Genomic DNA, 12,845 nt, shown 5'->3' with positions numbered 1-12,845 from the left:
GATCAGTTTTGTATCGTTGATGTAAATACATTTTGGTAATAGAGTCTCCATAACCTTTGACCTACACACTGTACGTTTTCATTTATAAATCCTCTGGCTTACTTTTACAAATCTTAAATTGATGTTATAACAGCAAGATATGTCTCTACAGTCTTTAAAAACAGTAGCACCCTTACTGAAATATCTGGCTATCTACAAGCTGACCTGAATTTGAAAAAAAAGTTTTTTACACTTTGCGTTGGTAGAAAGGTTGGATAATCAATGAGCACAAAATGTGAAATGCTATGAAAACAGAACTAACACATATATCATGATAAACATACAGCATGTAACTTTGCTTAAGGTTATTTCCATTAAAGAAAGAGGAAAAAATCGATTTCATAGTTCCATCAAGATACTTCATTAATTCGCCACAATTTAGTGGAATGACATCTTAGTGACAACTTTTAATGACAACACTCTTCTTCAGTTCTGATTTGTGACTACTGCCAGGAAATTAAGAAACTTCTGATATTTACACTGTGGATACTGTATGGAAATAAGGTTACATTTCAGATATTACATGCATATTCATTCACCTTTAGTCAATAACTTTATTTGCCTGCTGTGAGGTGCTGAGCAGGTAGCATACATAGATTTTTTTCATACTAAAAACAGATTCCTGCTGTGGCTTAAAAGGATCCATATAAAGACCTTTAACAGAACCAAAACAGTAAAGTGACAGGTTGGTAATGAAATACATTATGGTGCAGTTCTGTAAAGCTTGAAAGAAAACTAACAGCTTATGGAAACTGCACAGTCAGATGCTAATTTGTTTTAGTTTTGTCATTATGGGTGACCTCTGTCACATAGTATGTCCATTTAATTGGTGAATGCACTTGTGCTCCTCTTGTCTTCTGCCCGCTCAAAGGGATTGTTTCACTACTTGTCACATTCACAGCACATTCACAAACTGCTATGCAGGTCCAGTTTGGTATGAAGTGCCTTGCCCAAGGGACACTTCAACATGTGTCTGTGGGGGCTGGGATTGAACCCTAAACCTTCCAGATGAGAATCAACCGACTATATCACCGACTATATTTTGTCTGCATACATAAACTGTCCAATGTTTGAAACTTTGCTTTGTCAAGTTTCCTTCTTTATTGAGCTCTTTGGAGACAGAGTGAATCAGTGAGTCTCCTGATACTGAGGTGACTCGTTGCAGAGAGACAGCAACAACGCCATGGACCCGACCCTATCATAGCTCCCCTTCTGTCAACCCATTATCTTTCCCCCCCTATGCTTTTCTCCCCCTTCTCTCCCCTTGCCTTCCCCTGGATGTTATCTTCAGCAGCTTATGCCCTAATACCCCAATTGTTGTACTCTAAAAACAATAATTAGCAATCCCAAATGAGACTGAGGGACGAATTTAGCAGCTTTCTTCTGATGTGTTTTTTCCTCTCCCTTTTCTTTTTATCTCCCCCTCCTGTTTTCATAAGAGCAAAGAGAGGTGCAAGGGAGGGGGTTCGGGGAGGTATTGGCAAAGCCTCTTTAAACTCTCTGGTATTATGGAGGATTATTTTGTGCCGAGATCCTGGCTTGTGTGTCTGTTTTTTTCCTCTCCTTTTCTCTGCCTGGTTGTGGCAGACACGCTAGGTAAACAGTTTGTGTCACACTTGATTGCGTTTGAGAAATTAAAAAACAGGAATGACAATAGGCCTGAGCTTGGGATGAGGACTGGGGGGACATTGACACCATAAGACCCTGGCTCTTTGGGGACCCATGGTAGGCTGTGTGACAGAGCAACCCTTGCAGCCACAACAATACAAGACCTCGTCCTTCAGAGAACACTCCTCGCTCACGGTCTCCGAGTCTATCTGCACTGGGCCATCTGCTCTCCCTCTCTCCTCTTCTTCCTCCTCCTCCATGACTCCTTTTGGAGAGACAGGGTGTTTGAATCTGGCTCAATTATTCAAGTGTTTACAAGCACAAACACTCTGCCAGGTTGAAGGTGTGTGTTTGTGTGAGAGTGTGTTTTCTAGACATATTTCCTTTGTGATTCACATACGTCTGTGTTTATACACACAGACAGAGCAAGATCTGTGCCTGTCACTGAAACCAGTGCAAAAGTTATAATCAAGCAAACCATTTACTCTGAACGAAGCTCAACCCAATGAAATGTTTCTAAAAAGCCACACAGCAGAATGTATTTCTCTCTCTATGTTAAAACTTAGATCAGTGGTGTGCTGTGACAACAGCTTTGTGGGGTATATCACTGAAATCCATATCCCTGTGTTCAGGATTAATGCAGAGCAGTTATGATTCAGCCCTATAGAGGGCAGTGTGATGCTACTTTAAAAAAAACTGGTCTTCACATGTTTTTTTAAGACAAGTTCAGCACTGATGGTACTCACATGGTGCAGTGTTGACATCCTGTAGTAGATTTTTCTATATAGTGCTTTCATTACTTATCTCTTCAAACCCAAACATGTCGCAGCAGGAAGTAAATAAAAGGTGTCTGAATATCAAGTCAAAGGGGCTATAGATACAAATTGAAGGGCTGAATTTTATCTTGCTCTAGCGAGGAAGCACATGTACCCCATTTTAAAGTACTTGCTCTTGATTGATGTGTTTTTAACCCTTGGATTAAAGCTGTTATAGTCACATTAAGTTATGTTTATATTTTTAGCAATCTGAAGAAGAAAAGTCTGTATTGTCAGATCTATGCAGAATTATAGACAATATCTATCAAATTAATCAAATTAATTTTGTGCATATCTAGCATTAATTAAAACAATACTGTAGCTTAAAAGATATTTGCATCTTAAGTTCCCAAGCAAACAGCTGATGATAAACGTTAATCTAACATTTATACTTATTATAAAAGTCAATATAAAGCTGAAAATGAAGATTTAAGCCAACATGACTTCAAGACAAATATCTTGAAATGTTGTGAAAGCAGCACTATTGTCTTACAAACAAAAGGATTATAAAAGAGGAAGGCCTGAGTGGTAACCATGTGACACCAGAATGCTGCCATGTAAAAGCAGAACTGTCAGGGTTGAGCAAAGGTGAATACAGTTTACACTCCAAGTCTTCAGTGTTACAGCAGATGATTCACTCTACATGACTCCACCAGTGAAGTGACACTCTCTAGCAAGTCTGTTTCAGTGTAAAACACATCACAGTGTAACGTTTATGCCTTAAAACTGATGTTGTCACTCCATATGCAGAATTTTTAAAGTATTTAAATTTTTTAGAGCAACAAATTGTAAACTTTGATGACTGTTGCAGGAGACTGTAGTCTCTGAATATTTCCAACAAGTTTATGTCAGGCTCAGAAACCCCAAGCACCGTTTAATTTCCTTTATTCTTTATTTTGTGTAGAAGCATTTACTTGTTGCCGGCCAGAGCCACAGAGACTAGCTTAAAGCTAAACACAGGCGCTAACCCATTTATCACCCTGGGCTTTGTTGCCACTGTTTGTGTTCTCCCTGTGTTACAATCAATCATGTTTAATTCAATAGGCTTTGCTAAATCAAATCTGGAGTTTTGGATACAAGTTTGTGTTTACTCTTGCAGCACATTTGCTTATGATTATTTTCATTTGACAATTTAGCAGGAGTTAACCTGAGACAGGTTCCACCCAAACTGTCACACATCGCGCCTTTTGTTGAGGGACCAACTTGCACCGGCCCGCCTGCAGCATGCAGGCCTCCCCTAATATATAATCTGTTGTTATAGTGTCACCGCAAGGAGCACAGCCAACCCCATGGAGACGCTACCGAAATTCATTAATCTAATTAAATATGTCGTATTGCCCAAATGAGACGCTGCTTTGGCTTTGCTTCAGGATAAGAGCAAAGTAAGGCTGGGTCCCACAAGAGTAGCATACAGCCGACGTGCGCTAACGCTACTGCGCTTCATTACACTCTTAATTACCTATTGTTTCTAACTAGTTGGTGGCGTTTTAATGAGAATCTACAGGCAGTTAAATGTAATCTAAATTTTCTAATCTACTGGTCCATTACCAAGGAGTCAAAATGTTATTGGTTTTGTGAGTAATCAGACTTTTAAATGGTGCTGATATCAGTCCCGGAGGGCAAAGAGTAGGTTTCGACTGTGTAATTGAATTCTGTTTTTTCCTCTTCCTCTTTTTTTCCTGAGAGCAGAGAGGAAGATTTTTCTGTTGCGGCTGGTCGCTCGGGTCGAAGAGCATGTCCTCGGTTCCGGTTGGATCACAAGGTTTTTCGGCTCGTAGGTCACCATGGAGACCCCTTGAAGAAAATATGTGTGTGTGTGTGTTTGTCTCTGCAAAATGTGACTTTATGTGTGTGCGTGTGTGTGCGTGTGTGTGTGTATGTAGTGTGTGTGTGTGTGTGTGTGTGTGTGTGTGTGTGTGTGTGTGTGTGTGTGTTCATTTTGTGCATGTTTCTGTGTTTGTGCCCCAGTCAGCCAGAGTGCTCTGCTGTGCTGTCACCTGCAGCCAGATAAGCCAAAGGATTTATCACCCAGTGAATTGCCTTTGAGTGGTGGATAAAATGGCTCCAATACATTCTCATATGAAAACGCTGCGAGGTTAATGAGAGCCAAATTCGCAGAGGGCTAAATCTATTAGGTTTTCATGGATGGAATCAATCAACATGCACCACACCGGCTGATTTGTCATATTGAAGCATTGCCCGTTTGAATTCCAAAACACAATCCTCCTCACGGAATGATTCACTTTGATTTTGATTGCCTCTTCATCAAGAAGATGACAGCTATGAACTAATTTTCTTTTCTATCATGTTACACACTTATTAGCTCCGGCTGTCCTTGGCAGATGACTGATTCTCTCCTTTTATAGAGCTACAGTTGGATTTTCCTCAGGTCTGATCAAACAGCCACAATGTTTCTATATTCTTTTTTCATCAAATTATTTAGTTTCCATGATTTTCATTTGCATTAAGGGGAAGTTTATGACTAACTGAATGGTTAAAAAGAGGATCTTTTGCACACTATAGCAGATGGTTTTGCATGTAAGTGAGAGTTTTTCTTATTGCACTTCTATACCTTTACATGTTTGAAATGTGGTGGAATAATTCAACACTGAGTTCAAAAGATGAGATTATTCAAAACACTTTCATGCTAGTTTGAAGAATTTGAGGCTTTAATCACTTTGCTTTTTCTTAGCATAAAGACTGGTAGGAGGAGAAAAGCTATGTCCAAAGGTAACAAAATCCTACTATCAGCATCTCTAAAGCTTACTCATTACATTTATGTAGAAGTGTATTTGTATTTATTCATTTGTGGGGAGGAGTCTATTTCTTGAACATATGTAGAAACCTCACTGGGGTCTCTGCTACAACTGTGTGGACAAAATGGCAGAAATATTTTGTTTGCATTTTCTATGGTTTAATCTAACGAGATATAACATCTCTGGTGAGTATTTGAGGTGCTGGTGGGATGATTATGTTCTGTCTAGAGCCTGGGTAGCTGTTTTAATGCTAAGCTGCTGGAAGTAACTTAATTTCTATGGTACATGCTTAAGATGAATTCTCATCTCAGCAAGAAAAAAAAGTAAGCACTAAATAAAGTGATCCTATAATTTTGAAAGGCTTCCAGACATGTGAGAGTCCATCACCTGACTGAAACTCAAAGAAAAGATACTGTTTGGATGCCAAATTAAACTGATGAGTGCTTTTGTGTCTAGTGAGTCAAGGGGTTCATTATCTTTTGGTGTGCTGATCCTGGAGTTGATGAAGGATTTTTAGCAGCTCTAGTCTGCACTGCATCATTCTTCAATAGTTCTTCTCAGATGGCACCCTGTACAGTATAAGAGAACTGGCATCACTTGTATTCCTCTGTGTGGGTGCTGTTATGCTCCACGAGAGGAAATGTCTAATCATTGCGGAGAAAAAAAAAAAAACGAGACGCATTTGTCTTAGGCAGTGTGTACCTTTCTCTCAGTGCTGTGATGGATGACAACCTTGGTGTTGAGTGTGTGTGTTTGTCTATCGCTGCGGTGCAAAGTGACCAGGGACAGGCGCCAACAGAAAAAGGCCCTGTCCCCCAACTAATGAGCAGCATTATTCAAATGGAGTCTTTGTTGTCAGTGCACTGTGCTGTAGTCCGCACTCGGCTGTCACAGGCAGCATTGTCTGATGCACTGCTTCCTCATTTTGATGCTCATCAGTTTACCGTCTACTGAAATGCACATGGGAAAATAAGACACCTTGAAACTAAAAGTTAAGATTGGATTTATTGTACTCCATGTGCACCATTTATTAGTTGAGTTTAATGTAAAATACATATTTAAATGATTATTCTTGTTTTCTAAAGACAATAAAAGAAATAGTTGTTGCAGTGTGTCTTTGGAGAATTCACATAAAAGCTGTTTTGTAGGAGGATTACCCTCTGCACTGCCATACATGGTGCCAGTACAGGTTCAAACAGCAGGTGGACACTGAGCAAAAGGCACAAAAAAAAAGACAGCAAACTGAAAATGTCAACAAATAGAGGAATATCACCCAGTTTGTCTATCAAACTGTGGAGTCACATAAAAAAAACTAGAAGAGGAGCTTTAAAGAACTTCGCCAGCTGACAGGAGGAACAGCGATGAATAAAGGAGGAGGAATAAATGATGGGAGTCAAAAGAGAAAAGTCGGCCCTTCTACAAAGGACGGGGGGGAAAGAGAAGGCAGGGTGTTGGAGGAAGCTCCTCCGACCGAGCCCATCTCCAGCTGTCACAAATCATTTTTGCTCAGGAAGTGAGGAGAGGCGAAATGTCAAAATATTTGAATAAATTCCACAGAAGCCTGTTTAGAGTGGGGTGGGGTGGTGAGAGGGGCATTGTTGGCGCAAATAGGGTGGAGAAGGGATGAGAGGAATGGGGGAATATAAAGGTGGGGTTTTGGGGGGGGGGGGGGGGGGGGGGGGGGGTTGTATGTGACATTGCCTTCACAGGCCTGAGGAGGAGCACAAGCTAACTGGAAATCAAAGGTCTGGCCAATGCAGTGATGTTTTAGCTCATTTTGAACAAACTCTGCCCTTGGCTTAGATAACTGATAAAGACAGTGACAACACACAGAGTACAGCACACTTCCTGATTATTAAACTGCTCTGTCCGGCCTTTAAATCGTACATATTAGAACTGTCAGCCACTTATTTTAAATAAACTTTAAGTTGATAATATGTTTGTTTCAACAAACGTAAGCAAATATTATCTAGTGTATTCTGTACTAACAATTCACATCAAGGTTTTACTGAGTAAATAACAAAACCAGACACACGTTTTTCATAATAAACAATAGTATTTATGACTCGTTACTGCAGTAAATCTTAATTTTATACCTCAAATTTCAACCCGCATTATTTGAATATTGACAAATGTTGACACATCTTCAACTCTCTTAAGAATAATTTCATAAAATATTGAGTTGCACTTAATACTAAACTCAGTATTGAAGTGAAGTTAACCTACATCACCACATCAGAAGAACATGCTGTAAAAAGTTGATTGGCTGTTGTTTACTATGTAAAGCGTCCTTGGGTTTCTTGAAATGTGCTATATGAATCCAAGTTATTATTATTATTATTATTATTATTATTATTATCATATACTCTTAAGTTGTTTTTGTAGACATTTAGGGGGACTAAATTGGCATTCAGTGACTTTTAAATTGTAGCTTGCACCAAGAGCAAAACTGTGACAATTTACCTACCAGCAGTGTTTACTACTTATATTGCGTGTTTGTGTTGCTGTGCTTTTTACCCTGAGGGCCTGAAGTGAAGCAAACATCTAATGTTTAGTTTGACTTATTGCCCTGCCCTCCTATTAATATTTATCATGCAAGGTGAAGAGTGAATTAAGGACAGGTTATGGTGATAAAGGTCTGATGATGCTTGTTTGTTCAAAGTCTCTGAATGCATGTTCTCTATCAGCCTGTGTGCATCTACTCTCTTTGTTCAGATGATCCCTGGGGTGCATTAGAAGTCGTGAGGTCAGTGTCTCCTCTGTTTGCCTCTGAACTCACTAACACTGTATTTAATTAGGCCTTTAATCAGCCACTAAACACACAATAAAATGAGACAATGTGTATCTGTTTACCTCCCTCTCAACTCTCTCACACACATACACACACTCTGCATATTTGCATGTATAGTTGGTAGAAAAAAAATCACTTATCAGGGAGAAAGATCAAGGTCATGACTCCTCTTCACACCCGATTCCCTGAAACCAATTAAACTGTCGGTCGGTGAAGTTCAGTTGGAGGACACGGACTGGAAAACAAAGGCAGATGACAGCTTCTCTCCGCTATCTCTGGCTTGGTTTTCTTGCAGCAGTAATTATATTTGCAGATTCTGTCATTAAGACTAAAAAGGCTGAGAAGTTTCACAATCAGTCGGATGTACCCAAAACGTTCTCTTAATAGGCTTGATCAGCATCGGGAAGCACAGTCAGATGGCAGAGATTGCATGGGAGGTCAGACCTGAGTGGAGACTCAAATGCTTTGTGATCTGAAATGGTAGTTAAGTTATGTGAAACATATGACATACTAAAGTTTGTGAAATTCAAAGTGAGTGAAGTATCATGGAGAAAATAGCTCGTAAAACATATTATTCAACATTCTGCAGCAGTCGTTATTTCAATAACAAACAATTCAACATATTCTCAAATCATTCACAAGTACTGACACGAGTTCAAAACATGAACTCTGTGTTATTTAATTCAATGTCCACTTACAAGATTCATCCCGGTGCTTGAGACACAATTTATTTACTGCATAAGTAAATTGATTTAGCTTTGTGTTCATGGTGATTGAAAAGTGTTTTATCAATACTGAAAATATGATGAACCCTGGGCTATAAATGCCCATTGGAAAATTCTCATATCAAGTAGTAGAGGCGGAGTCACAAATGAAAGATCAATGCATCACTTAGTACTTTAAAATGTTCTCATTTATGATCAAAACTATGCCACTAATTTCATTGAATGGTAACATACCTCTCCTAACTGCTAAACAGAAGTGCTTTAAGTCAAGAGTGGGTTCAGAGAATAAGATACATTAAGAATTTAAAGTAATAGATCACCAGATACCTGCATCCAAACAACATTTTACTGGTCTTCTGACTACTCAAAGTGTATGCACTGCAGGTCACACCTACCCATTTATAAAAAACCTAACCATGCATTATCTCTATTGAGTTTGACATCTGGTAAACATTTACGAAAAAAGGGAAGCATATGTCTATATTTCTATGATTTTTGCATTCACTCTTACAATTTTGAATTTTGCACTTAACCCTATCATCTCTGCCGACTGGTTTACGAGAAAAGTATATCTCCACCTGAGAGTAACTGCTGTATCCAATCCACTCTCTTTTGTCAATCATATGCAACCCTCTCAGCTGCAGGTACTTCACACTTTCGCTGTCCATACACGTTTAGCACTGCTGCCTTGCCAAAATGCATAAAACATGTTGGACAGTCAAATTTATTTAAATGTGTGTGAATAATAAATGTCCTGCCACCTGGAAGTCATGTTTATAATGGCACTGACCACAGACCTGTGTGAGGTAAATTATACTCTCATGAAGAGCCCTTTATAAATCACAGGCTTCTACATCTGCTCGTTCTGGGCGAAGTCGCACAGCATAAACTAGGACAATACATATGATGCATTGCTTCTTAACCCCCCCCCATTGAAGTAAGAGCATTGAAGTAAGAGGTTAGCTACAGTGCAAAGCTGCCTATCACTGCCTCAATCTAAACCAAGATGGGCAGGCGTGAATTTTCTCAGAGCCTCATGAGATGTTTCCCCACGTGTGATGACCAGGCTGCAGCTGGGAAAACAGTGAAAATATTCTGTTTTCTACAAGCAATAACCAGATCCTCAGCCTCTATGCAAAAGGGAAGGAGAGCAGCACACTCATTATTTAACTGGCTTCTGACAGCTGGGGCATAGCTGAGGGACAAGAAGTGTGTGAGTGCATGGGTGTATGTGTGAGTGACAAGGAAAAAGAGTGTGTGTGTGTGTGTGTGTGTGTGTGTGTGTGTGTGTGTGTGTGTGTGTGTGTGTGTGTGTGTGTGCATACACATGTATCCATGCAAGGGCTTATGTGTGTGTCCATCCCCATTTGCATTTGTGTGTGCTCGGCTATGTGCATATGTATGTGTGGCACAGTGGACCAGAACAGAGCTCTGACAGTAGCAGGACTGCTGCTCGCTGATGCCTGCCTGGAGGAGCTGACAGCGGCCCGGCCTGTCAATCACTGAGCATGCCCACTAGCCCTCTATTCACATCATCCTATCTTGTTAGCTCTAAATCTAGCTGGGTACTGTTTACACACTCTTTGTGTCTTTTGTGTGTGTGCGTGTGCGTGTGTGTGTCAGTGCGATTTGGGGGCTGCATCCTTTGCACTGATGTGTTACAGTCTTAGCTGCATGGGTCTGTTTCAGGCTGAGATCAATCAAGACAAAGTGATGAAAAAGTGAAAGAGGAGACGCAAGTTTGAGAGTTGATCTTTCTGAGTAAAAACAAGGTCCAAGCAGTTGATTTAATGTGCTGAGGTCAAAGTAGAGTAGTATTGTGGAAGATATTGAGGATCTATATGGTATTAAAATCAAAGAATCATGCAAGTCAAATGACAGACACATGTAAGAGGCAAATTTAACCAGGTTTTGAATTTTACCTCTAAAGTTGTTCACACTCTCTCTGATAGGCACAGATTTGTTCAAATTGGGAGAAAGCGAGCAGGAGCCCCTGTAGTCAAAGATAATTATCTCCCCTTGTAACCCACAGTGGATAATGGGTAATGAGGGATGGACTGGACCTGGTTGCCTTCAGGGTGGAGACATTGGGCTTTTCTAATTTTGACAATATTGCCAACAGAGCACCCCAGAGACAGAATGACCGGAAAAGACATTCTTCTATGCAAATACCAGCCCAAATGCAACCGCCGTCATACACAAAAAACATTTTTGCTCTTTATTATCAGCAGGGTTGTGCAGACTTTATTAGATTGGGGTGGCCCACCCGAGGCACTGACTTACTGAAGGGTGGCATAAAGTTTGTGGGCACACACGCGAATTAATTTCATTTTTCCACCCCTTCTATCTCACTAATGATACAGTATGTACTTGTTAGTAACACAATTTGGCAAAATATAAATCTGCTTAGCTTGATTCTATAGGGACTCAAAAACAAAGATGTATGTGCAAAATCAAAATGTAAAGTAGAAAATTAGTAAAATTCAAACTCTTGTGCACTTTCCAACTTGAAAAAATACATTTATTTGCAAGTCCATTTCAAGTTAGACAGTTTGCAAGTTTTTGCTTGGATTTTTTTAAAGAAAAGAGCAAAGTATTTAAAGAATGTATTTACAACAAAAAGTACAAAAACCTTTTTACAATATTAACACAAAGAAAACTTCCAGCAGACTGTTTGATCCAGATTAGGTTATTTGAAGTTAAGTAGTGTCTGAATAGGCAAATAGCCAATCATAGATTTGGATTCTGGGGTGGCCAATCAGATTTCAGATGTTGCCATGTGACACACACATGCTTGAATGACAGCTGGAAATCATAAATGTAGAACACTACACCTTTGTCAGAAGTGGATAAAAAGTTTGAAGATTCTCTTCTGTAGAGTAGGCTTCACTTCACTAGAACGGCTAGCTCTAAAACAATCCTTCTTTCCTAATATCTGTGAAAATGATGTAATGCACCACTAATAACAGCATCGTAACATAAGCATGATTTATTGATCACCTGTATCTGCATTTTAATCTCTTTGTTAAAAATAAAGTGGCATCACCAAAACAAGATACGTTCTTTTTTTGATGCAAAAGAAAAATATAGTTGTAATGTCTTTTTGGTATGAAACATATTTCTTTTAATATTCTATAAATAAATTGTGTCAGATTATAATAATGCTGTTTTAGCATCTCAAATGTGAAAACCTTTTGTTTTTGCTCTTAATTGACATTTGGCTAAATGTCTTTGGGTTAATCCATTGTTGCTCAGTCAGATAAATTCTCTTTTTAACGTACATTTATTAACTGACAATGAAGAAGAATAAAAAAAGCAGCAGCCATATCAGTAAACTTCAATATTAGAACAAGTGTGCTGTTCTCACTGTGTAAATTACGTGTATTTGCAATCCATCACATTCCCCAAGCTAAAATGTAATCTATGCATACATTTTTGATCAATTGCTGTCCTCAAGTACTTTATTTCCTGGGGAAAGTAATTAAGAACACAATACACTTAGATTTTGGTTATGGATATTTCATATCTGAGAAATACATTTAATACATGTATGATTGTAACAGCCCAGACCAGTGTCCTCTGGTTGTAACAGTTACAATTTTATTTTGCAATGCATCAATGCAACCAAATCACCCCATATTGTTTTAATCTTTCCTCTAATAACCCTTGCAAGGCAGGATAACTGTGTTCTTTTTTTATCTGGAAAGTAAGATGGCAATAATAAATAAAAACTGGAATCAAGAGTGTTATTCAGATATCAACAGGAATGTTATATTCAGTAAAATACAGACACTGTCTGAGCCTGGCACTCTAGCTCCCTCACCTTTAACTGGCTCTGGTGGATTTAAGATGTTCTGATTTGGGTTTATCCCGGGTTTGCCTAAAAACAAACTGTGGAGGACTTAATATTTCAGCTAACTTAGTCTGTAGAACTCACTTTGCACATATTCATAAAGAACAGAGTGTATCAGCTATGTGGGCTCCTCTCAGATTTCTTAATCTCTGATCTCCGATAGTAACAACAACTTTTGAAAACGGTAAAGTCAAAACAATTACAGTATGACGTTTACCGGATGTTGATATTTTGATGTCCGGAAGTAATGTCGCATTT

The sequence above is a fragment of the Labrus bergylta genome, chromosome 8 (assembly GCF_963930695.1).
Source record: "Labrus bergylta chromosome 8, fLabBer1.1, whole genome shotgun sequence".
Classification (NCBI taxonomy): domain Eukaryota; kingdom Metazoa; phylum Chordata; class Actinopteri; order Labriformes; family Labridae; genus Labrus; species Labrus bergylta.
This window is presented reverse-complemented; position numbering follows the sequence as displayed.